Here is a 24,287-nt window from a genome sequence, read left to right as displayed (position 1 = left end):
CCTTTGTCCGATATGTCATTTGCAAATATCCTTTCCCATTCCGTTGGTTGCCTTTTAGTTTTGTTGGTTGTTTCCTTTGCTGTGCAGAAGCTTTTTATCTTCATAAGGTCCCAGTAATTCACTTCTGCTTTTAATTCCCTTGCCTTTGGGGATGTGTCGAGTAAGAGATTGCTACGGCTGAGGCCAGAGAGGTCTTTTCCTGCTTTCTCCTCTAAGGTTTTGATGGTTTCCTGTCTCACATTCAGGTCCTTTATCCATTTTGAGTTTATTTTTGTGAATGGTGTGAGAAAGTGGTCTAGTTTCAACCTTCTGCATGTTGCTGTCCAGTTCTCCCAGCACCATTTGTTAAAGAGACTGTCTTTTTTCCATTGGATGTTCTTTCGTGCTTTGTCAAAGATGAGTTGGCCATACGTTTGTGGGTCTGGTTCTGGGGTTTCTATTCTATTCCATTGGTCTATGTGTCTGTTTTTGTGCCAATACCATGCTGTCTTGATGATTACAGCTTTGTAGTAGAGGCTAAAGTCTGGGTTTGTGATGCCTCCTGCTTTGGTCTTCTTCTTCAAAATTACTTTGGCTATTCGGGGCCTTTTGTGGTTCCATATGAATTTTAGGATCACTTGTTCTAGTTTCGAGAAGAATGCTGGTGCAATTTTGATTGGGATTGCATTGAATGTGTAGATAGCTTTGGGTAGTATTGACATTTTGACAATATTTATTCTTCTAATCCATGAGCAGGGAATGTCTTTCCATTTCTTTAAATCTTCTTCAATTACCTTCATGAGCTTTCTATAGTTTTCAGCATACAGATCTTTTTTTTTTAATTTTTTTTATTTTTATTTTAATTTTTTTTTTTTCAACGTTTTTTATTTATTTTTGGGACAGAGAGAGACAGAGCACGAACGGGGAAGGGGCAGAGAGAGAGGGAGACACAGAATCGGAAACAGGCTCCAGGCTCTGAGCCATCAACCCAGAGCCTGACGCGGGGCTCGAACTCACGGACCGCGAGATCGTGACCTGGTTGAAGTCGGACGCTTAACCGACTGCGCCACCCAGGCGCCCCTAATTTTTTTTATTTTTAATGTTTTTTTATTTATTTTTGAGACAGAGAGAGACAGAGCATGAACGGGGGAGGGGCAGAGAGAGAGGGAGACAGAGAATCGGAAGCAGGCTCCAGGCTCTGAGCCATCAGCCCAGAGCCTGACGCGGGGCTCGAACTCACGGACCGCAAGATCGTGACCTGAGCCGAAGTCGGATGCTTAACCAACTGAGCCACCCAGGCACCCCCAGCATACAGATCTTTTACATCTTTGGTTAGATTTATTCCTAGGTATTTTATGCTTCTTGGTGCAATTGTGAATGGGATCAGTTTCTTTATTTGTCTTTCTGTTGCTTCATTGTTAGTGTATAAGAATGCAACTGATTTCTGTACATTGATTTTGTATCCTGCAACTTTGCTGAATTCATGTATCAGTTCTAGCAGACTTTTGGTGGAGTCTATCAGATTTTCCATGTATAATATCATGTCATCTGCAAAAAGCGAAAGCTTGACTTCATCTTTGCCAATTTGGATGCCTTTGATTTCCTTTTGTTGTCTGATTGCTGATGCTAGAACTTCCAGCACTATGTTAAACAACAGCGGTGAGAGTGGGCATCCCTGTCGTGTTCCTGATCTCAGGGAAAAAGCTCTCAGTTTTTCCCTGTTGAGGATGATGTTAGCTGTGGGCTTTTCATAAATGGTTTTTATGATCTTTAAGTATGTTCCTTCTATCCCGACTTTCTCAAGGGTTTTTATTAAGAAAGGGTGCTGAATTTTGTCAAAGGCCTTTTCTGCATCGATTGACAGGATCATATGGTTCTTCTCTTTTTTTTTGTTAATGTGATGTATCACGTTGATTGATTTGCGAATGTTGAACCAGCCCTGCATCCCAGGAATGAATCCCACTTGATCATGGTGAATAATTCTTTTTATATGCCATTGAATTCGATTTGCTAGTATCTTATTGAGAATTTTTGCATCCATATTCATCAGGGATATTGGCCTGTAGTTCTCTTTTTTTACTGGGTCTCTGTCTGGTTTAGGAATCAATACTGGCTTCATAGAATGAGTCTGGAAGTTTTCCTTCCCTTTCTATTTCTTGGAATAGCTTGAGAAGGATAGGTATTATCTCTGCTTTAAACGTCTGGTAGAACTCCCCTGGGAAGCCATCTGGTCCTGGACTCTTATTTGTTGGGAGATTTTTGATAACCGATTCAATTTCTTCGCTGGTTATGGGTCTGTTCAAGCTTTCTATTTCCTCCTGATTGAGTTTTGGAAGAGTGCGGGTGTTTAGGAATTTGTCCATTTCTTCCAGGTTGTCCAATTTGTTGGCATATAATTTTTCGTAGTATTCCCTGATAATTGTTTGTATCTCTGAGAGATTGGTTGTAATAATTCCATTTTCATTCATGATTTTATCTATTTGGGTCATCTCTTCTTTTTGAGAAGCCTGGCTAGAGGTTTGTCAATTTTGTTTATTTTTTCAAAAAACCAACTCTTGGATTCGTTGATCTGCTCTACCGTTTTTTTAGATTCTATATTGTTTATTTCTGCTCTGATCTTTATTATTTCTCTTCTTCTGCTGGGTTTAGGCTGCCTTTGCTGTTCTGCTTCTATTTCCTTTAGGTGTGCCATTAGATTTTGTATTTGGGATTTTTCTTGTTTCTTGAGATAGGCCTGGATTGCAATGTATTTTCCTCTCAGGACTGCCTTCGCTGCGTCCCAAAGCGTTTGGATTGTTGTATTTTCATTTTCGTTTGTTTCCATATATTTTTTAATTTCTTCTCTAATTGCCTGGTTGACCCACTCATTCGTTAGTAGGGTGTTCTTTAACCTCCATGCTTTTGGAGGTTTTCCAGACTTTTTCCTGTGGTTGATTTCAAGCTTCATAGCATTGTGGTCTGAAAGTATGCATGGCATAATTTCAATTCTTGTAAACTTATGAAGGGCTGTTTTGTGACCCAGTATATGATCTATCTTGGAGAATGTTCCATGTGCACTCGAGAAGAAAGTATATTCTGTTGCTTTGGGATGCAGAGTTCTAAATATATCTGTCAAGTCCATCTGATCCAATGTATCATTCAGGGCCCTTGTTTCTTTATTGACCATGTGTCTAGATGATCTATCCATTTCTGTAAGTGGGGTGTTAAAATCCCCTGCAATTACCAATTTCTTATCAATAAGGTTGCTTATGTTTATGAGTAATTGTTTTATATATTTGGGGGCTCCGGTATTCGGCACATAGACATTTATAATTGTTAGCTCTTCCTGATGGATAGACCCTGTAATTATTATATAATGCCCTTCTTCATCTCTTGTTACAGCCTTTAATTTAAAGTCTAGTTTGTCTGATATAAGTATGGCTACTCCAGCCTTCTTTTGGCTTCCAGTAGCATGATAAATAGTTCTCCATCCCCTCACTCTCAATCTAAAGGTGTCCTCAGATCTAAAATGAGTCTCTTGTAGACAGCAAATAGATGGGTCTTGTTTTTTTATTCATTCTGATAGCCTATGTTTTGGTGGGCACATTTAATCCATTTACATTCAGTGTTATTATAGAAAGATACGGGTTTAGAGTCATTGTGATGTCTGTATGTTTTATGCTTGTAGTGATGTCTCTGGTACTTTGTCTCACAGGATCCCCCTTAGGATCTTTTGTAGGGCTGGTTTAGTGGTGACAAATTCCTTCAGTTTTTGTCAGTTTGGGAAGACCTTTATCTCTCCTTCTATTCTAAATGACAGACTTGCTGGATAAAGGATTCTCGGCTGCGTATTTTTTCTGTTTAGCACACTGAAGATATCGTGCCAATCCTTTCTGGCCTGCCAAGTTTCAAAAGAGAGATCAGTCACGAGTCTTATAGGTCTCCCTTTATATGTGAGGGCACGTTTATCCATTGCTGCTTTCAGAATTTTCTCTTTATCCTTGTATTTTGCCAATTTCACTATGATATGTCGTGCAGAAGATCGATTCAAGTTACGTCTGAAGGGATGTAACTCTGTGCCTCTTGGATTTCAATGCCTTTTTCCTTCCCCAGTTCAGGGAAGTTCTCAGCTATAATTTCTTCAAGTACCCCTTCAGCACCTTTCCCTCTCTCTTCCTCCTCTGGGATACGAATTATGCGTATATTATTTCTTTTTAGTGTATCACTTAGTTCTCTAATTTTCCCCTCATACTCCTGGATTTTTTTATCTCTCTTTCTCTCAGCTTCCTCTTTTTCCATAACTTTATCTTCTAGTTCACCTATTCTCTCCTCTGCCTCTTCAATCCGAGCTGTCGTCGTTTCCATTTTGTTTTGCATTTCGTTTAAAGCGCTTTTCAGCTCCTCGTGACTGTTCCTTAGTCCCTTGATCTCTGTGGCAAGAGATTCTCTGCTGTCCTGTATACTGTTTTCAAGCCCAGCGATTAATTTTATGACTATTATTCTAAATTCACTTTCTGTTATATGATTTAAATCCTTTTTGATCAGTTCATTAGCTGTTGTTATTTCCTGGAGATTCTTCTGAGGGGAATTCTTCCGTTTGGTCATTTTGGATAGTCCCTTGAGTGGTGAGGACCCGCAGGGCACTTCCCCCGTGCTGTGGTGTATAACTGGAGTTGGTGGGCGGGGCCGCAGTCCGACCTGATGTCTGCCCCCAGCCCACCGCTGGGGCCACAGTCAGACTGGTGTGTGCCTTCTCTTCCCCTCTCCTAAGGGCAGGATTCACTGTGGGGTGGCGTGGCCCATCTGGGCTACTTGCACACTGCCAGGCTTGTGGTGCTGGGGATCTGGCGTATTAGCTGGGGTGGGTAGGCAAGGTGCATGGGGACAGGAGGGGCAGGCTTAGCTCACTTCTCCTGAGGTGATCCACTTCAGGAGGGGCCCTGTGGCAGCAGGAGGGAGTCAGATCCGCTGCTGGAGGTTTGGCTCCGCAGAAGCACAGCGTTGGGTGTTTGCGCAGAGCGAGCAAGTTCCCTGGCAGGAACTGGTTCCCTTTGGGATTTTGGCTGGGGGATGGGCGGGGGAGATGGCGCTGGCGAGCGCCTTTGTTCCCCACCAAACTGAGCTCTGTCGTCCGGGGGCTCAGCAGCTCTCCCTCCCTTTGTCCTCCAGCCTTCCCGCTTTCTGAGCAGAGCTGTTAGCTTATGACCTCCCAGACGCTAAGTCGCGCTTGCTGTCGGAACACACTCCGTCCGGCCCTTCTGCTTTCGCCAGCCCGACTCGGGGGCTCTGCTTGGCTGGCGAGCCACCCCTCCGCCCCGGCTCCCTCCCGCCAGTCCGTGGAGCGCACACTGCCTCGCCGCCCTTCCTACCCTCTTCTGTGGGCCTCTCGTCTGCGCTTGGCTCCGCAGACTCCGTTCTGCTAATCCTCTGGCGTTTTTCTAAGTTCTTTAGGCGGGTGTAGGTGGAATCTAAGTGATCAGTAGGACGCGCGGTGAGCCCAGCGTCCTCCTACGCCACCATCTTCCCTCCAGTATCGAGTGTCCAACTCTTGATTTCAGCTTGGGTCATGATCCCAGGGTCATGGGATTGAGCCATGCATCAGGCTCTGCATTAAGCATGGAGCCTGCTTGGGATTCTCTCTCTCCCTCTGCCCCTCCCCACCACCACTTGGACCTCTCTTTCTCTCTCTCTCAAAAAAAAAAAAAACCAAAACACCAAAAACTAAAAATAAAATCTTAGGGGCACCTGGGTGGCTCAGTCAATTAAGCATCCGACTTTCATTTAGGTCATGATCTCACAGTTCGTGAGTTTGAGACCTAAGCTGGGCTCTGTGCTGACATCTCAGAGCCTGAAACCTACTTCAGATTCTGTGTCTCCCTCTTTGCCTGCGTGCGCTCTCTCTCTCTCTCAAAAAAAAAAATAATAATAATAAACATTAAAAAAAACTTAAAAAAATAAAAAATTGGAAACACCAACATAGTTTATTTTATTCCTTACAAAGATTCAGAATTTTTCTCTAAAGTTAAAGTAACTAAAATATTTGTGATGATACTTAAACAAGTATAAATGTAAGGTAAACATATTACAGTTGAGATATAATATCATTCACACACCCACTCTCATTTATATTAGTTCTTATAATTACATATGAAAATATAAAATGCAAACCTGTACAAAGTATTTTCTTTAATCTTAATGGGTAGTTTCTAAACTGTGATGTTTATGATGATTCTTAATTACAATATTAATTTTATTGTATGTTAATATTAAATTGCCTTTAAAAATTCTTAATTGGAATGTAGAAGAAGTAGCTATATTTATTTAAAGACTTTTTAAACATTAAAAAAAATAGTGTAAGGAAGTGGTCCAGTTTCATTCTTTTGCATGGTGCTGTCCAGGTTTCCCAACATCATTTGTTGAAGAGACTCTTTTTTTCCATTGGATAGTCTTTCCTGCTTTGTCTAAGACTAGTTGACCATATAGTTGTGGGTTCGTTATCTAGATTTTCTGTTCTGTTCCATTGATCTATGTGTCTGTTTTTGTGCCAGTACCATACGGTCTTGATCACTATAGCTTTGTAATATAAAATCAAAATAGATGAAAGACCTAAATGTGAGACAGAAAACCATTAAAATCCTAGAGGTGTAGATCACAGGCAGTTACCTCTTTGACATCAGCAGTAGCACCTTCTTTCTAGATACGTCTCCTCAGGCAAGGGAAACAAAAGCAAAAATAAACTATTGGGACTTCATCAAAATAAAAAGTTTCTGTACAGTGAAAGAAACAACAAAACTAAAAGGCAACCTACAGAATGGGAGAAGATATTTGCAAATGACATATCTGTTAAAGGGTTAGTATCCAAAATCTATAAAGAACTTATCAAATTCAACACCCAAAAAACAAATAATCCAGTTTAAAAATGGGCAGAAGACACACCTGGGTGACTCAGTGGGATAAGTGTCCAGCTTAAGCAAAGGTCATGATCTCATGGTTCATGGGTTGGAGCCCTGCATCGGGCTCTGTCCTGACAGCTCAGAGCCTGGAGCCTGCTTGAGATTCTGTGTCTCCCTCTCTCTCTGCCGCTCCCCTGCTCACACTGTCTCTCTCACTCTCTCTCAAAAATAAGTAAACATCCGGGCACCTGGGTGGCTCAGTCGGTTGGGCATCTGACTTTGGCTCAGGTCATGATCTCACGATCCATGAGTTCGAGCCCCACATCGGGCTCTGTGCTGACAGCTCAGAGCCTGAAGCCTGCTTCGGACTCTGTATCTCCCTCTCTTTCTGACCTTTCCCCACTCGTGCTCTATCTCTCCCTGTCTCTCAAAAACAAATAGACGTTTAAAAATAAATAAATAAGCATTAAAATATTTTTTTTTAATAAATAAATGGGCAGAAGACATGAATAGACATTTTTCCAGTGAAGACATAGAGATGGTTAATGGACACATGAAAAGATGCTCAACATTACTCATAATCAGGGAAATACAAATGAGATACACTACAATGAGATATCACTCCACACCTGTTGGAATGCTAAAATTAACAACACAAGAAACAACAGGTGTTTGAGAAGATGCACAGAAATGAGGATCCTCTTTCTTACACAGTTGGTGGAAATGCAAACTGATGCAGCCACTCTGCAAAATAGTATGGAGTTTCCTCACAAAGCTAAAAATAGAACCACCTTACCATTGCAACAGTTGTACTACTAGGTATTTACCTAAAGGACACAAAAATACAGATTTGAAGGGATATATGCGCCCAAATGTTTAAATAGCACTATCATCAATAGCCAAATTATGGAAAAAGCCCAAATGCCCATTGACTGATGAATGGATAAAGAAATGGTATGTATGTGTACACACACACACACACACACACACACTAGAATATTACTCAGCCATCAAAATAATGAAATCTTGCCATTTACAATGACGTGGATGGAGATAGAGAGTATTATGCTAAATGAAATAAGCCAGTCAGAGAAAGACAAATGCCATATGATTTCACTCATATGTGGAATTTAAGAAACAAAGCAGATGAACATGGAGGAGAAAATGAGAGAGAGAGGCAAACCAGAAAACAAACTTTTAACTATGGACAACAAACTGATGGTTACCAGAGAGGGGCTGGTGGCGTTTAAATGGGTGATTGGTATTCAGGAGGGCACTGGTTGTCATGAGCACTGGGTGTTGTGTATGTAAGTGATGAATCACTAAATTCTACATCTGAAATTAATGCTATACTGACTGTTAACTAACTGGAATTGAAATAAAAACTGGGAGAAAAAATTTTTTAAAAAATAAGCATAAAAATAAATGTTCAACATTAATTGCCTGCAATAAAAGATTAAAAATAATACTAGGAAATATATATTTGCATATTTTAAAAACCCTATAGTTAAAGGGATACTTACCCCAAATCTCATATAAAATTCTATATCAAAATTAGGTCATCTGTCTGATATATCCCTTGTGAAAATTAATACAAGGAAACTCATTTAGATGGAATCTGGAGGCCAGCAAGGAGAGCTCTCACACCCTAGCACTCCTTGTCAATTGCAGACCCAAAGACCTTGCGCTTGGATGCTACTTTACCCTATCTCAACTGAAGAAGAAAGTTTTTCCTCCTCCCCCTGCAACAGCCCAGCCAATGAGAAACTGTCACAACTCATCCAATGAAAAGCCCCTATACTTTGAACTCCCAGTTTAATCCAATGGACTTGGTGTGTAACAGCCCTCCCAGGTTCCCACTCTCCTCTATAAAAGAGCAGTCTTTTCTTGTTCTCCCTGCTTGCCTATGGTTTTGCCTTAGCTTCCTTATCCCACATTGCAATTCTCTGCTATTCCCAAATGAACTTATTTTTGCTGGTAAAATAACTGGCAATTTTGTTTTTTCAGGTTAACATTACCTGATGATACGAAGTGCAATCCAGAGAGGCCCCGAACAGCCCCAAAGCAGGTGAGCAAACAGGTACCAGTACCCACAGAACCAACTGAGCTCACTGCTTTCTCACTGACCCTGGAGTTTGAGGATGAGTTTTCTCCTGGATTTTCAGCTTTGCTCTCTTTGTGTTCAAGTCCTCTAGGCTTTAGTCAGGATCTCTGTTAAGGCCTTGTTTTTCTGGGAGTACTAATTTGACCTTCAGTCTGACTCCTTTTGAGAATCAGACTGTTTCTGTTGGCACTGTGCCAGTTAGAACTGTATTGGCCTTTGATCCAACTCCTCTTCTGCACTGGGCTGTTCCTATTGGAACTGTGCTGACCTTTGGTCTGATTCCTTCTGGACCCAGGCTGTTCCGGTTAAAACTGCTGTTTACGAATTTTTATCTTTGCTTTAGAGAAAAACCTTCAAGAAATAGAATCCCAGCCATCAGAATGCTTTGAGGGTGCCTCACTTTCCTTTACTGGGTCTCTGGCCAGTTTTATGTCTAAAAACCATGGTCCACCTCATGCACATGTATAACTAAATGGACTAACTTTACCAAAAGTAATTTGAGACACCAACATCCATTATGGGGAATTTTCAATCTCCCCAGACTTGTTTTATTAAAAAAAAATGAATTAGAAAACTATGCAAGAAACAGGCAAGAAACAGATAACTGAATGGGATGCCTATTGTAATTGGTAACATGAAGCTTCCAAACTTTTTCAGGATTCTAAGTTTGCCTCTTAACAAAATACTATTTCTAAATTAACTGGGGCAAACAAACAATTGAAAGAAATCAAAATAGCTTCTGAGACCTCCTTTCCCCTCCCTTATCTTCATCTACAGACATATGGCAGCCACCTTGTGCTCAAGCCCTGCCTCCAGCACCATTTTCCTCTTTCTCTCTGCCAAATTTCTCTTTTCCTCTGAATCTCTCTCCGCTTTCTCCTCTCCTGAACCTATTAAAAATTGCCTCTTTAAAGTTAACTCTTCTGAGGATCTAAATATACTCTTAAGTTTTATCTCCCCCAGACTAGGGCTGAATCGCAAACCACAGTTAAAGGCTTTCCTAAAGTGACAGAGGGCCCCCCATAATTTGCTGAAGAATTTAACAGTTATTCAGACTCACCAACTTGGTTTCTCAGATTTCTTAAATTTTTTTTTTAACATTTATTTATTTTTGAGACAAAGAGAGACAGAGCATGAACGGGGGAGGGTCAGAGAGAGGGGGAGACACAGAATCGGAAGCAGGCTCCAGGCTCTGAGCTGTCAGCACAGAGCCCGACGCGGGGCTCGAACCCACAGACCGTGAGATCATGACCTGAGCCGAAGTCAGCTGCTTAACCGACTGAGCCACCCAGGCGCCCCTCAGATTTCTATCAATTAGTCCACATGCTTGTTGGTGAGGACCAGGCCAAACATCGGATGGAACTAACCCAATGGGAACATCCTGAAGCGAATTTAGAGAAACAAACCCCTAACTTTTGGCAAGATGGCTAGAATACTCGCTGGAAATCTCCACAGAGCAGTTATAATAGCTTTTCCTAAGCCTGCTGATTGGAACACATTTCAGGATTGCACACAAATGCCTGATGGGCCTGTTCAAAGCTATTACAAAAGACTCTAAATTGTTTTTAAAGAATCTGGTCTTCCTTTAGATGTTGAATCCACTTGGGTAGCATTTAACTTTTGGCTTATAAATAGGCTGAACCAGGATCTTTCTCCTTTAGTTAAAAGGACCAAGATGGAATCAGAACCTATACCTCATTTAGTTAACTTGATAAACTAGCTCACTCATATCCTAGATAAATCAGTCACCTAAGAGAAAGACCACTAAGATGCTTAATTTTAACTCTGGCAAATGAAGGCTCCTGAACTAACCAAACCTCCTAGTTTCTGCTATTATTGCAAAGAGCCAGGGTGTTGGGGAAAAAAATTGCTACCAATTTATTTTTTTTTATTTTTTAAGTTTATTTATTTATTTTGAGAGAGAGAGAGAGAGAACAAACAAGGGTAGTGGCAGAGAGAGAGAAGAAAGAGACAGAATCCCAAGCAGCAGGCTCCACGCTGTCAGCACAGAGCCCAGTGCAGGGCTCAAACTCACGGACTGTGAGATGATGACCTGAACCGAGATCAAGAGTTGGATGCTTAACCGACTGAGTCCCTCAGGCACACGAAGATTGCTGCCAGTTTAAGAGCTCCAGGTACCTTCAGCCCTCCAGCCAGCCTTTCCAATGTCTTCCCAATTCCCAGTGGGGGGAATGGGAATTTCTCTTAATCAGCTTGCAGAATCCACTCTCCAGTTTGGGCATGAATCTCTCAGTATTGACACCAGAGCTACAGACTTGGTGCTCAGCCCCACTGCTATAAAGCAGCGCCTGCCTCAGAATACAAAAACAGTTCAAATAGCAGGGGTCTCTAATAAACTTCGACAGATCCCTGTCTCTAACCTATTCCCTTCAACATTTTTTATTTGTTCCATCTCCAGCAACACTGTACAGCTGAGTCTGGGGACACTGGTTATTTGTTCCTATTGGATTAGCTACCATCCTCTTTATGGGCAAAATCCTGAATTGGTATTGGCAGAATCCACAGTGCACCTCCCGTCAAGATTCACACCAATTCCTCAAAAGCTCCCCCCAGAATACCCTATAAATAAAGAACCTCTTCAAGACATCAAGCCCATAATAAAAGATTACAAGGCTCAGGGCTTCATTATCCTCTACACTAGTCCCTATAATATCATACTTTTATCTGTGAGAAAACCCAATGTCTGAGGCTTCAGGTTTGTCCAGGACCTCTGAGCAACAAATAATCCTGTTACTCCTGTTATTCTTGGCCCCCGGTTATTCCTGACCCCCATAGGCTCTTGACATCCATTCCCACTGAAAGCAAATTTTTCACTGTAATTCATCTATACAGTGCATTTTTTTTTAGTATTCCAGCTGATAAGGGTAGCCAATATCTTTTCGCTTTCATTTGGGAAGAATGGAAATACACCTGGACAGTCATGCCCCAGGATCTTGCAGAATCTTTATTTTTCACAAACCCTAAAAATTGGTTTGGATGACAGAAAGTTTTCTGCAGTCTCCACTTTGTTACAATACACAGATGATTTGCTTCTCTGCTCTCCTTCTCAAACCTCTTCGCCGGAACACAGAAAACTTTTGGCAGTCTTCTTAAACTCAGATTCGGTACTTAACTGCATCTGATCTTGAAACCTGTCTGCTTATGCTGACAGATTACCTTTGACTCTCTGTGGCAATTTACAGGAAACTCCTCTAACCAATGCAGATTTTTCATGACTTATTGATGGCTCTTATTTAAGGGATGAAAATGGCAAGTATTGTGCTAGGTATGCTATTGCTACTCCTTTTGAAGTCATTGCGGTAGCACATTTACCTTTGGCTATTTCAGCCCAACAAGTTGTTATATGCCCTGACTCAAGCTTGTACCTTAACCAAGGAGAAACCTGCAAACATTCACACCAATTGTCAGTATGCCTTTGGGGAAGCTCATGACTTTGGAATGTTATGGAAACAACAAGGTTTCCTTACCTCCAATGGGGATAAAATTAAAAATGTTTCCTGTGTCCAGAATTTATTAGATGCCATACTTTTGCTGACTTCTCTGGCTATCACTAAGGTTCCTAGGCATTCCAGACTCATCTCCCTGGAGGCCAAATGAAACCAGTAAGCAAACCTGTTATGGTCCAAAGAAATGATAATTTGGAGAAATTGACAGTAAGAGATATCCAACAATTAGCCCCAGAGACGGAAAAACAATATTGGAAAACTAGTAAGTCTGGTTTGGACCAAATAAGAATCCAGCCCCTACCAGAAATTCTAACAGTCCCACTAGCACTGAACATGCATTAAACCATTTGTCTACTGACAAAATAATAGCATTTATAAATCAATATTAGTGGGGAAATACTAATAAGGCCACAAAAAGTGCCTACCTCAGCTGTTCAACTTGTCCAAAGCAGAATCCAAAGAAACCTGTTCGTACAAATGGATTTCATAGAGCTCATGGACATAAATATGTTTTAGTCATAATTTGTATGCTTTCTCTCTGGACCAAAGCTTTCTCTTGTAGACAGGCCACGCTTCCTTTGTTGCTAAAACTCTGTTAGAAAAGATTACCCCTGGGATGCCTTAGCTCAGTTGGTAGAGCATGCAACTCTTGATCCTGGGGTTGTAAATTTGTGCCCCACGTTGGGTGTAGAGGTTACTTACAAATAAAACCTTAGAAGAAAAGGTTACCTCTGCCTGGAGAACCCCTCTTGAACTTCATAGCAATCGGGGAACCCCTTTTACCAGTCAGGTGCTTCAACAAGCCTGTGCTGTTTGGCCAGTTTTACAATGCTTTTATTGTGCATGCCATCACCAATCCTCAGGGTTAGTGGAACATACTAATGGCACTATTAAGACTCAGTTGGGAAAATTTGTGGAAACCCTCAAAATACATTGGCCGAAAGGATTGCCGTTGTTCCTTCTAAATCTCAGTCCCACCCCCTTGGGAACTCACAGACTTTCATCCTTTGAGACAGTCACAGGCATCCAATGCACTTGCCCTCTGCCTCCTTTGACCCACAGTTGATAAAAGGAGATATACTTCGATATTGTAAAGGCCCAATTTCTTCTATTAAAACTAACCATGCTTTGGTAGAGCAATCTTTTCACTGTGCACTCCCAGGAGATGAAAACCTTAAACATCATGCCTTGGCAACATGGAGATTTCAAAAGATACCTCCAGAAAGACTCTCTTCAACCTCACTGGAAACTAACCAACCCTTATGCCACCAAAATTGGGGAAATAGACTCTTGGATTCATGTGACACATCTAAAGAAAGCAACAAGCCCTGACTGGACCTGCACATCATCTGGTGACCTAAAAGTAAAGATTTCCGGGAATCAAAACAAATGACATTTGATGGGACAGCTTTCCCAGGATGTCTAGACCAGGCCTGTATACCTTTTTCTCATTGTCGCTGCTTCTGTCTCTTTTGTGGAAAGACCATTCTCTTATCTGCTTTTTCAAATTCATACAAAAGGGAGAAACCTCTTACCATCTTTTGGAAATAGCCTCATCATGATCCTATGACAAATTAATTTTCACTTGCTTTTTCTGAAGGCTTGGAAAATTTAGAATTCACAAAAAGTCTTTTCTCATCTGAACCATTAACTGACTCTAGATTCTTATCCAAATTCATGGTTTCTGAATTTACAGCTCTACAATATCACTGAGAACACATTTGGTTCCAAACAGTTCTTTTGAGATGACACTTTTTCAAAAACACTTTTGCAGTTTTGCTGTTTTGCGAAAAGTTCATCAGCTATTGCTTCCTGTTTATACCTGTACCGTATCTTCCCAAATCCACTCAGTTAATTCTGTAGTGTGCCTTTGCAGTATTCACTATTTTGTGTTCATGGTTGCTTTAGGCAGAGGTTTCTAGGAGACATACATGACTACACGTTTACCATCATGAGAGAGCCTTTTTCCCCTAAATAATAATAATCAGTGCCAATAAATATCTCAGTTGGCTACTTTCACACCTAGAGTCCTGGTGTAGAACCATCATACACGATTTGGAATTCTCATGTTACTTCTACTTCTTCTGTTTTATATAATTATTTTGAGTTTTGTATTTTGTCACCTGTCAAAAGTTTTTTAAATGATGTACCCAATAAGGCGATGCTGGTTTGATGCTTTGAGATGATCTCCAACACTTACAGTTTTAATAAATATGGACTATAGATGGGAAGTGCCTAAGAGGTCTCCCCCCCAACCTTCCTTGTTACTCAGATGTGGCCTCAGTGTTTTTCAGCTGCTATGCTCCTTTTCTTTGACATGGGACATGACAACTAGGAAAGATTCTTCTTGGCACTGAGGGACAAAACTACTAAATATGGAGAATCTAACTCTTGATCAGTGATGCTTTCAAAGAAAGATCTTGAACAAAAGGGTGAAATATGAAAATTAATAATAGGAAATATCATTTTGAATGAAGCTGGGAGGCCAGCAAAGGGAGTGCTCTTACACACTGGCGCTCCTTGGCAGCTGCAGAACCAACAAGAAGAGAGAAGGACCTTGCAAGTGGATACTGCTTTACTCCATCCCAGCAGAAGGAAGAAAGTTTTTCTTACTCCCTCAGCAACAGCCCAGCCAATGAGTGACTGTCACAAGCCAGCCAATGAAAAGCTACTATACTTTGAAATCCCAGTTTACTCCAATGGACTTTTTGTTTATAATAGCCCTCCCAGCTTCCCCTTTCCTCTATAAAAAAGGGTTCCATTCCTTCGTTCTCTAGATTTGCCTATGATTTTGCTTTAGTTTGTTCTAGATTGTAATTCTCTGCTATTACTGAACAAAACCATTCTTGCTGGTAAAATAACTAGCAGTTTTATTTTTTAAGGTTAACATCCTGAGTGATAGGACTTCTACTTTAAGATAATATTCACAGAAAGATTGGAGTAATTTGTTATATTAATGACCCCAGTGACACAGGACCCCCCTCCTCCCCCATATCCATGCCTTTATGAAAACCCTTAACTTTGGGTTTGGCCATGGGATTTCCTTTGGCCAAAGGGAGTAATACAGACAGAGGGTTGGTACATGCTTGTACACTGGGTTTTGCCCTCGTGGAACTCTGCTTACCATGACTGTGTAGAGAAGCCCCATGCCACCTCTTTGAGGAGGAGCATCCAAGGGAGAGGGAAGCCTAGTCAACCCCACTGATTCCAGTTCCCGGGTGACCCTCCCAGCTGAATGCATCCTCCAAGGGAACATAGCCAATCCACAGAATCATGAGAAATAAGAAATTGTTATTTTACGCCACCAAGTTTTGGGGTGGCTCCATACCAAGACCTACACAAAATCTAAATCTGAATTAGTTAGGCTGAAAGATAGTCATCATACAGTCCTCATGTTAGAGCCAACTATATTCTTCTCTGATTGAAAAATACATGCACTCTTTTTAAAAGCCCAGAATGAAATGGCAAAGTAATATACAGTGACTTATGACTTACTTAGATTTATTTTTTTAATTATGGTTTATAATAATATTGTGGTTTTTAAACATGTAATATGGTAAAACAACATATTATATAGTACATTCAAGTTAGTAAGAAAATATTTTTAAAGATGGACCTGGAATTCGCTAGAAGGCAAGGATGCTTTCAAAATGTTGAGAGACCAGAGTGCCTAGGTGGCTGTCTGTTAAGCATCCGACTACGGCTCAGGTTATGATCTTGTGGTTTGTGAGTTTGAGCCCTGCATCGGGCTCTGTGCTGACAGCTCGGAGCATGGAGACTGCTTTGGATTCTGTCTCCCTCTCTCTCTGCCCCTCCCACTCATGTTTTCTCTCTCTCTTTCAAAAATGAATAAACATTAAAAAAAAAATGTTCAGAGACCTGGAAGCCTGTTTAAAAGGAGTCCCCACGGGTTAAAACAGGAATCTTATTTGCTTCAAAAATCCAATCAGAATTATACTTAATTAAAACATGTTAAGACTATAAAAAGCCATGAGTCCATAGTAATACTCATAATGATACTCTCTTGGAATTTATTTCCTCTCCAAGTACTTAGTACTTTATTAAAGTAAACTTTATTCAGAGTAGAAAAAATATTGAAGTTTAACTGTAGATCTCTCTTCAGGATGGGTTAAATATACAAAGGATAAGAGAATCTTAATGGTATGAGAAAGACAAGACTCCCTTTCCGTGAAATATAAATAGGCTCTTGAGACTTCCTGCTACCCCCACAGCACCCACCCCCTTACCGGACATTCCTCTACTAAATTGTTACCAAACATTAAAGAAGTGGAGCAAGGCATTCCCTGAATAGGCAAGGGAAGTCATTCCACCTGACCCTGGGGCTGTAGATTGGGAAACAAAAATTTTAAATCTTGAAGCCAAGTGGATTTTACCTTTTAAACAGACTTTAATTTGTGGAAAGAATCATTTATTTAAATTGAACTACTGAATAGTGGTTTTACTAGCTGTTTTGAGGTTGGTTGCCCTTTGTGGTTACTAAAGATGCTGGATTACAGCCAAATGTTCACATACTGAGCCTTTTTTTTTTTTTTTTTTTTTTTAACTAGCACCCAGAAGGTGAGGTTGGAAGAACGGTCATTCCAATCTTAAATAATCTATTCCTGTTGAGCTTATTTGCTCTATTTGCTCCTTTCCCAGGAGATGAAATCAGTAAATAATTCACTTACAGTGCTTAAATGTGTGTGTGTGTGTGTAATATATATATATATGTGTATATATATATATACACACATATATATATGCATATATTATATACATATAATATATATATTAGTTTTTTAATTTTTTCAAAGTTATACATGTGCCTGACTTAAAGAGTTAAATGCTTCCAACAAGACTTCATTTCCCTCAAGGCAACTACTTTCAACTTTAAGCTGATTCTTTGGTATTTACCTCCACTTATCTAAATAACATGCTCATATTTCTACTTCTTGGTTTTTGAGTCAGCCATTATCTACTGACTTCTTGATACGAAAGGCAAGGAGTCAGCTTTCTTCTGCACATTCCTCTGCACTCTACCACCACACATGTGCACTTCTAGTCTTTTAACTTTCCCGGTATTGTTACAGCATAATTTGCTCATCCTGCCCAATCAGCAGGAAGTCATTGATGTCAGAGATTATGGGATGTGCTTCAGGATATCCAGAAGGTGCAGATCTCTTTCGGGTTTTTTTGATCACACAGGATAGGAATGTTAACATAGCCCCGGGCCACACTGTAAATGTGTACTTTTGTCTGTTTTGTGGGAATGCCAACTGTTTCTGATCCTTTCTTATGATTGGAATAGAAAAGAATGCGTTCACTAAATCAACGATGTGCACCAAATACTTGAGGCTGTATTAATTTACTTTAGCAAGTGCACTACATCTGACACGGCAGCTGCCATCAGACCTACTAATTGGTTGAGCTTTACAGTAATCTGCTGTCGTCCTTCAGAGACCACCTATTTTTTGCACGGCCACATAACGAGTTAAACGGAGCTATGATGGGAATCTGCAACTCTGTATCCTTTAAACTCCTAAGAGTGGCCCTAATTTCAGCCATCCCTTCTTGAGATACAGTATTATTTTGACTTCTGGTGCCATGGTTGGCTGGGGAGGGGAGGCTATTTCAGAGATCCCGACTTGGCATTCTGCACTATGATGGCTTTTTTACTTCACAGGCAAACATCCCAAGGGGTTTGTACCAATTGTCAAATACGTGAATCCCATTATAGTTTGGGGACTGGGGAAATGACCATTGGGTGAGACCACATACCCAAGGGACCCACTCTGAGCCAGACCTTTTCATCTATTAACTGGCCTCTATGCTCCCACTCTAACAGGGTCATGATGATGCTTTTGGTCTCTGGGTATCAATGTCAATTCAGACCCTGTGTCTAACAGTCCTTGAAATGTCTGGGTATTCCCATTTCCTCAAGGTACAATTACCCAGGTAAATGACAAAAGATACTTTGGGGATGGGCTAGGAAAATCATTACCATTTATACTTGAAATGTAATAGGGTCCTTCCTCCTGAGGCCTTCTTCAGTCAGTGGATTCCAGGTCTATAAACTAACTCAGGTGTGCAAATGGATTAAGGAACAGTGGGTGACTTTATTGAATGAAGGATCTTAGTCTCCTGGTCATTATCCTTGATTTTTTCTTCTGCTGATACAAACTAAATAGGACCTTTGTTGGCTGCCTGTTTTGCCCCTAAGGATACCGTGTCCTGTTAACCATTTCCATAACTGTGTGGGTTAGGTCCACATTATAATACTTGTAATTTCCTGGCTTCTGGTCATTGAGCACTGCCACTTGGCCTCTACTCCTTTGGGGTCCTGGCATATGCATTGCTATCAGTGAACCAGGTTCTAGAGGCCTTTACTACCTTCAGCCATGACTTGCAGAGAGTCACCACAAGTTTCGAGTGGTATTCCTGCCCTTTGAACCAATGCATTCCTTATGGCCTTGATAAATGGCCTCTGAGCTGTCCTTCAGAACAGAATTATCATAACCTTTGGGCTGTACATAGCACATCCATTCTAACATATTCACTTCCTTGAGCCTTTTAATCTTTTCATGTCCTACCTATCTGCCCTAGCACTTCTGGCATTTCAGTTTTAGTCAAAGTCACTGTTTTTGTTTTTTTGTTTTTGTTTTTCATCCTTCTAGGAGCCATCACAGCAGTGAGTTCACACAACTCTTGAGACCCTGGCCAGGATGTTAAATATTTTGGGAGAGTGCTCCAGCACCAATAGAATTCTCCCTCTCCCATTTTATGGTCTGGCCTCCTTTATCAAGCCTTCTGTGAATCCAGTCCCATGCATAGTCCCCAAGCTCCTGGTGGTACATGCTGGTTAGGTCTTACATCTTTTTTGGGGAATAGTCCTTTACCTCCATTATTAGGCACAGCACTTCTCAACTAGGGTATGCTATAAGCCGTAATTATAGGCCTAGTGGCCAGAAGATTTGTGTGTGTATGTGGCGGGGCGGTGTGGGGGGGGGGGGGTCCTACCACGGGAGGGGGAAACATGTTGCCTTCCAGTTAGAAGCCTCTGCAAAGTCTTCTAGCACAGGAAAGTGATAGTTCTTGGTAGGGAGGAGTGAGCCACTGTCACTAGGCATCTGAGGAGCCCGAGGATTGAAAATCTTTAGGAGCACCACCCAGATGTCCCTTCCATGTGTTGGAATGCTAGGTTTTCTCAATCATGGCCCTGACCTTGGCACAACAGACCTGCCATTTTTGGTTATTTAACCATATTTTAGCCACTCTAAAGTTTGAGTCTTGTTGCTTGTCATTCTCCACCCCTTCCCTGCTAATGAGACCTTTTTTGTGTGTGTACAATAAAGAGGTTCTCTGGCTTTCATTCCTCACTTGCAATTGCCTATTACCTATCCTCAGTTGTTCATTATTTTTCTGTAACCAGTGGAGCTTAGTAATAGCCATCCAGTTCTGTTATTCTTATCACTCTTACTTTTACCTCAAATATCTCAAATGCCTGAAATGTCACACCTCTGGTGTTCCCTTCCACCTGGTATATCACCCCAGTTGGACTATCACCTTGTGCCAGGGGCTGCCTGTGCTTCATCAGCAGGTGGTCCATAATCCATCTCCCAAATTCCATCTTATTGTCTACTCTCTCCAACCAATCCTGGTACCAGTTATCACAGGTAGGATTCTTGGGAAGCAGACACTGGGACAGAGCATAGAAGATATGGAAGGAAGGGAGAGGAAGCAGGACTGGGCAGAGAAAGAAGTCAAATTCTAATACAGGTGTAATAAAGCTTTGAACAACCTGCCCAGAAGCTCCAGAGTGAATATCATACGTCAGAGGTGTCCCATGGTGGGCCCTAATGGCTGAGCCTTTCTGTTCCAGTCTTGTGCAATCACCCAATATTGGCTGCTGTGGAAATGTCATAACCTTGGGCAAGGCTTCTCTCTGCAGCTGAAGTAGACCCTGATGGAGCTGACAATTGGAGATAGTCCCCGCAGCTTGGGAGCAAGTCCTTCCTTGAAGGGTGTTCTGGGCATCATGTCCATATCTACTACTAGGGCAAACATAGTTATCGAGCACATCCTCTTCTGCAAAGAACCAACAATACGCTTTTTTTTTTTAATCTTCTGCTCCCCCACCTGGAGAAATCTTTTTTTTTTTTAAGTTTTTTATTTTGAGAGAGAGAGAGAGAGAGAGAGAGGAAGCGAGTGGGAGAGGGGCACAGGAAGAGATAGAATCCCAAGCAGGTGCCACACTCAGCGCAGAGCCAGAGGTGGGGCTCAATCTCACAGCCACAAGATCTCGACATCAAGAGTCAGATGCTTACCCTACTGAGCCACCCAGGCACTCAGGGAAATCTTTTATTGAATCAGGAAAGGAGAAGCATAGCAGAGAATATTTGTCCTCCAATATCAATTGTATACTTCTTCCTTGATTATGACCTCTTACTGGACATACAGACACGGAGAATAAATTTAGTTCTGGCCCATGGGTTGTAAGCAGGAGTGGTGTGTACAACTTCCAGGAAGTATTTTTCAAGGGAGGAGGCATGATCATCTTGCCCCTTTTCTCTTTTCTGCTTATTAGAATGTAGACAAGATGGCTGGAACTTAAGTAGCCATCTGGACCAGAAGGTAGAAGCCACACATGTTAAGAATGGAGGAAATTAGGTCCCTGATGGTCATGGAATCACCACTAATTAGTCTTCCTACTTCTGCACTCTGTTTATGTGATGAAGAAATAAATGTGCATCTTGGCTAAGGACACTTAAAAAAATATTCTGTTTCTCATAGATTAACCTATTCCTATCTGATGCAGAATTTGAGCCCTATAAACTTCCTACAGCACATTACATGACCTTAAAATAAATGAACTGTCACTTTAGTGGAAGCATTAGGGCAATGTGTGGTAAAGACTCAGATATTGCCACATGGAAAACTGGTGACCCTTACTGTCCAGGTGCAAGATATTTGTAATATGAGGGAAATAATTGGTAAAATTTATAGAACTTGGTATTCGCTGGCTTTAAATTTTTGCCAGTTTCAGCAAAGTTCTTTGAGAGATTAACTCAGGCCAGAGCTAGTCAATCTGCAAGTAGGGATGGAAAGGTATTCAGCTTTCCTAAGAGGGGAACTCTGTCTATAATCTAAGTGGATTAAGAGTTCTATAATTTGGAAGGGCTGAAAAAATACCAACTACGTTTATACCTTTATGTCAAAGCACACAGGAACTGCCTGTGAATAAAAGCCTTGCAAGGAAATGTGCCTGCCGTTCAGCCATACAAGGCTGACAAAAATGGGATTAAGAATGCTGTCCACCTGTTAAGTCCCCTTGTTTCAGATGCCCCCAAGGTAGCTGTCATTAAGAGTGAGGTAGTTGCACTGCACATGGAAGCCAGGAAATAAGAGTCTTTGGGCTTAAAAATTATATCTTGTCAAGAACTAGAGCTGTAATTTCTCCCACATAGTACTGAGTGAAAGGAAAAGGATCAGAGACCTTTTACATTTTTGCATCAGTTATATTGCCAGATACACCAAGCCTGCTATGCATCCATGGGCTTCCGCTCTTGCTATTGACAAGCACAGTTATGGAGGTTTTGGTATTTCTGGAGCAGCATTAGCAGAGGTGTCAATATCTAGCCACTAGTACTGTGGGCTCTAACATTCAGGACTGAACACATGTATTGTGCAAGAGTAGATCACAGTGTGTGTAGTGTGGTTCCGGAGTTAACACGGGCAGCTTTCTGATGGTCATGGTTCCTAGGTATTGCAGGAGCAATGCAGTTCAGGAGTTTTCATTTCCTGATCATAAAAGAGTCATCTTTCCCTTGGTGGCCAGTTCTGTGAAGACTCTGGGACTCATTCCTGAAAATTAATCTGAGTCTATTTAATCAACACTCCCAAGTATTTAATGCTCTTTTTGCTTATACCAGGGGAGTGGATTCTATTCTCTTCAACTGAATCTTGACTCATATTATGTATCATAGAGGAAGAATGGTGGCTGCAGACAATAGGATCTCAGTTAAGATAAGAGAAGGGGTGGCTGGGTGGCTCAGTTGGTTGAGTGTCCGACTTTGGCTCTGGTCATGATCTTGCAGTTCGTGGGTTTGAGCCCCACGTCGGGCTCTGTGCTGACAGCTCAGAGCCTGGAGCCTGCTTCAGATTCTGTGTCTCCCTCTCTCTCTGCTCCTCCCCTGCTCCCACATGCTCTCTCTCTCTTTCAAAATTGAACAAACGTTAAAAAAAATTAAAAAAGAGAACTAGAATTAGGAAAATTATAATAGGAAACTAGAATTGGTTACCTATCCTGGTAGAGTTTGAAAGTAGCAATGATTCTGCTAGTACTAGAGAATGAAATTGTCTAGTCCATGATACACAATGGCAAACTAAGGGACTGATCTATAGTTATATTTCTAGTTCTGTCCTTGTCTATTTTGGGTTATACTGGCTTCAAAATGAGTTGGGCTGCTTTCTTTTCTGCTCTCAAATAGGAATTATTAATCCCTTGAAAGTAGCTTATTTTACCAAGTGATAGCAGCATTAATTTCTCTTTAGGCAGTGACTTTGAACTTTATGTTCAGTATTTCTTTGTATAAATTCAGTGATTAGGACCTTTAAAGTCTCACTTTTTTTTTTTTTTTTTGAGATAGAGTCAGTGAGAGAGAGAGAGAGAGAGAGAGAGGAGAGAGGAGAGAGGAGAGAAGCCCAAGCTATCAGCACAGAGCCCAATGAGGGCTTGATTTCACCAACCATGAGATCATTACCTGAGCTGAAACCAAGAGTTGGAGGCTTAACCTACTGAACCACGCAGGCGCCCCTAAAGTCTCACTCTTAAAATGAGTATTTGTTATGGGTGTTGATTCTAAGATGGGTAAATTAAGAGGCAGTTACTTGGATTTAGGATTCTTGGCTGGGCAAGGGAAATGGTCATCAATGCTCTGCAGAGTTTTAGGATAAAGATTTCCACTCTAGGTGATTTCTTCCAGTCTTGTGATTTTAAATACCATTTGGTGACTCCTAAATTTATATCACTTGATCTAAATTCTCCAACCTTGCTGTTGGCTCAACTTCTATTTAAAATAGGCATCTGAGTTTTAGTGTGTGAGAACAATGTCACCTCACAACAAACCCACTGCTACCTAATGTTCCCCATTTTAGCAAGGGCCAACCACTATCCAGTTGCTTTGGGGAAAAAATAATACTGGCCACTTTTGTCTCTTTTTTGTTACAATCTATCAAGGAATCCTGTTCACTCTACTTCAAAATATATTCTGAACTGGGGAGCCTGGGTGGCTCAATCAATTGGGCATCTGACCATTGCTTTTGGCTCAGGTCATGATCTTGTGGTTCCTGGGATGGAGTCCTGCATCCAGCTCTGTGCTGGTGGCACAGGGCCTGCTTGGGATTCTCTCTCTCTCCCTCTCCCCCTGCTGAATCTCTCTCAGGATAAAAAAACAAAACCCCAAATACATCCAGAATCCTACCAGTTCTTAACATTTCTACTGCCACCTTATTGCAAGCCAAATAATTTATTTCCTGGAAGTCTGAAATAGCCTCCTAGCTAACTTTCCTGCTTGCATGTTTGAAGGTCAACAATCTATCCACCATAAGCAGCCACTTTACAAATTATGCCACTGCCCAGTTCAAAACCATCCAATGAATTCCATCTCCTTACCCTGCTTAATCAGAGCCCTGCAGATGTCACTACTCTCATTTCCCACAGTCATCACATCTAGGCTCATTTTGCTCTAAATACCCTAGCCTACTTGCTTCTTTCCAGTATATGCATATGAAGCTTGGACTTTTAAAAACTTGTTCTCTGCCTGAACCATTCTTCCCTGAGATTCCTCCAAGGCTCACTCCACTTTC

Source organism: Neofelis nebulosa, chromosome 2 (assembly GCF_028018385.1).
Source record: "Neofelis nebulosa isolate mNeoNeb1 chromosome 2, mNeoNeb1.pri, whole genome shotgun sequence".
NCBI lineage: Eukaryota > Metazoa > Chordata > Mammalia > Carnivora > Felidae > Neofelis > Neofelis nebulosa.
This window is presented reverse-complemented; position numbering follows the sequence as displayed.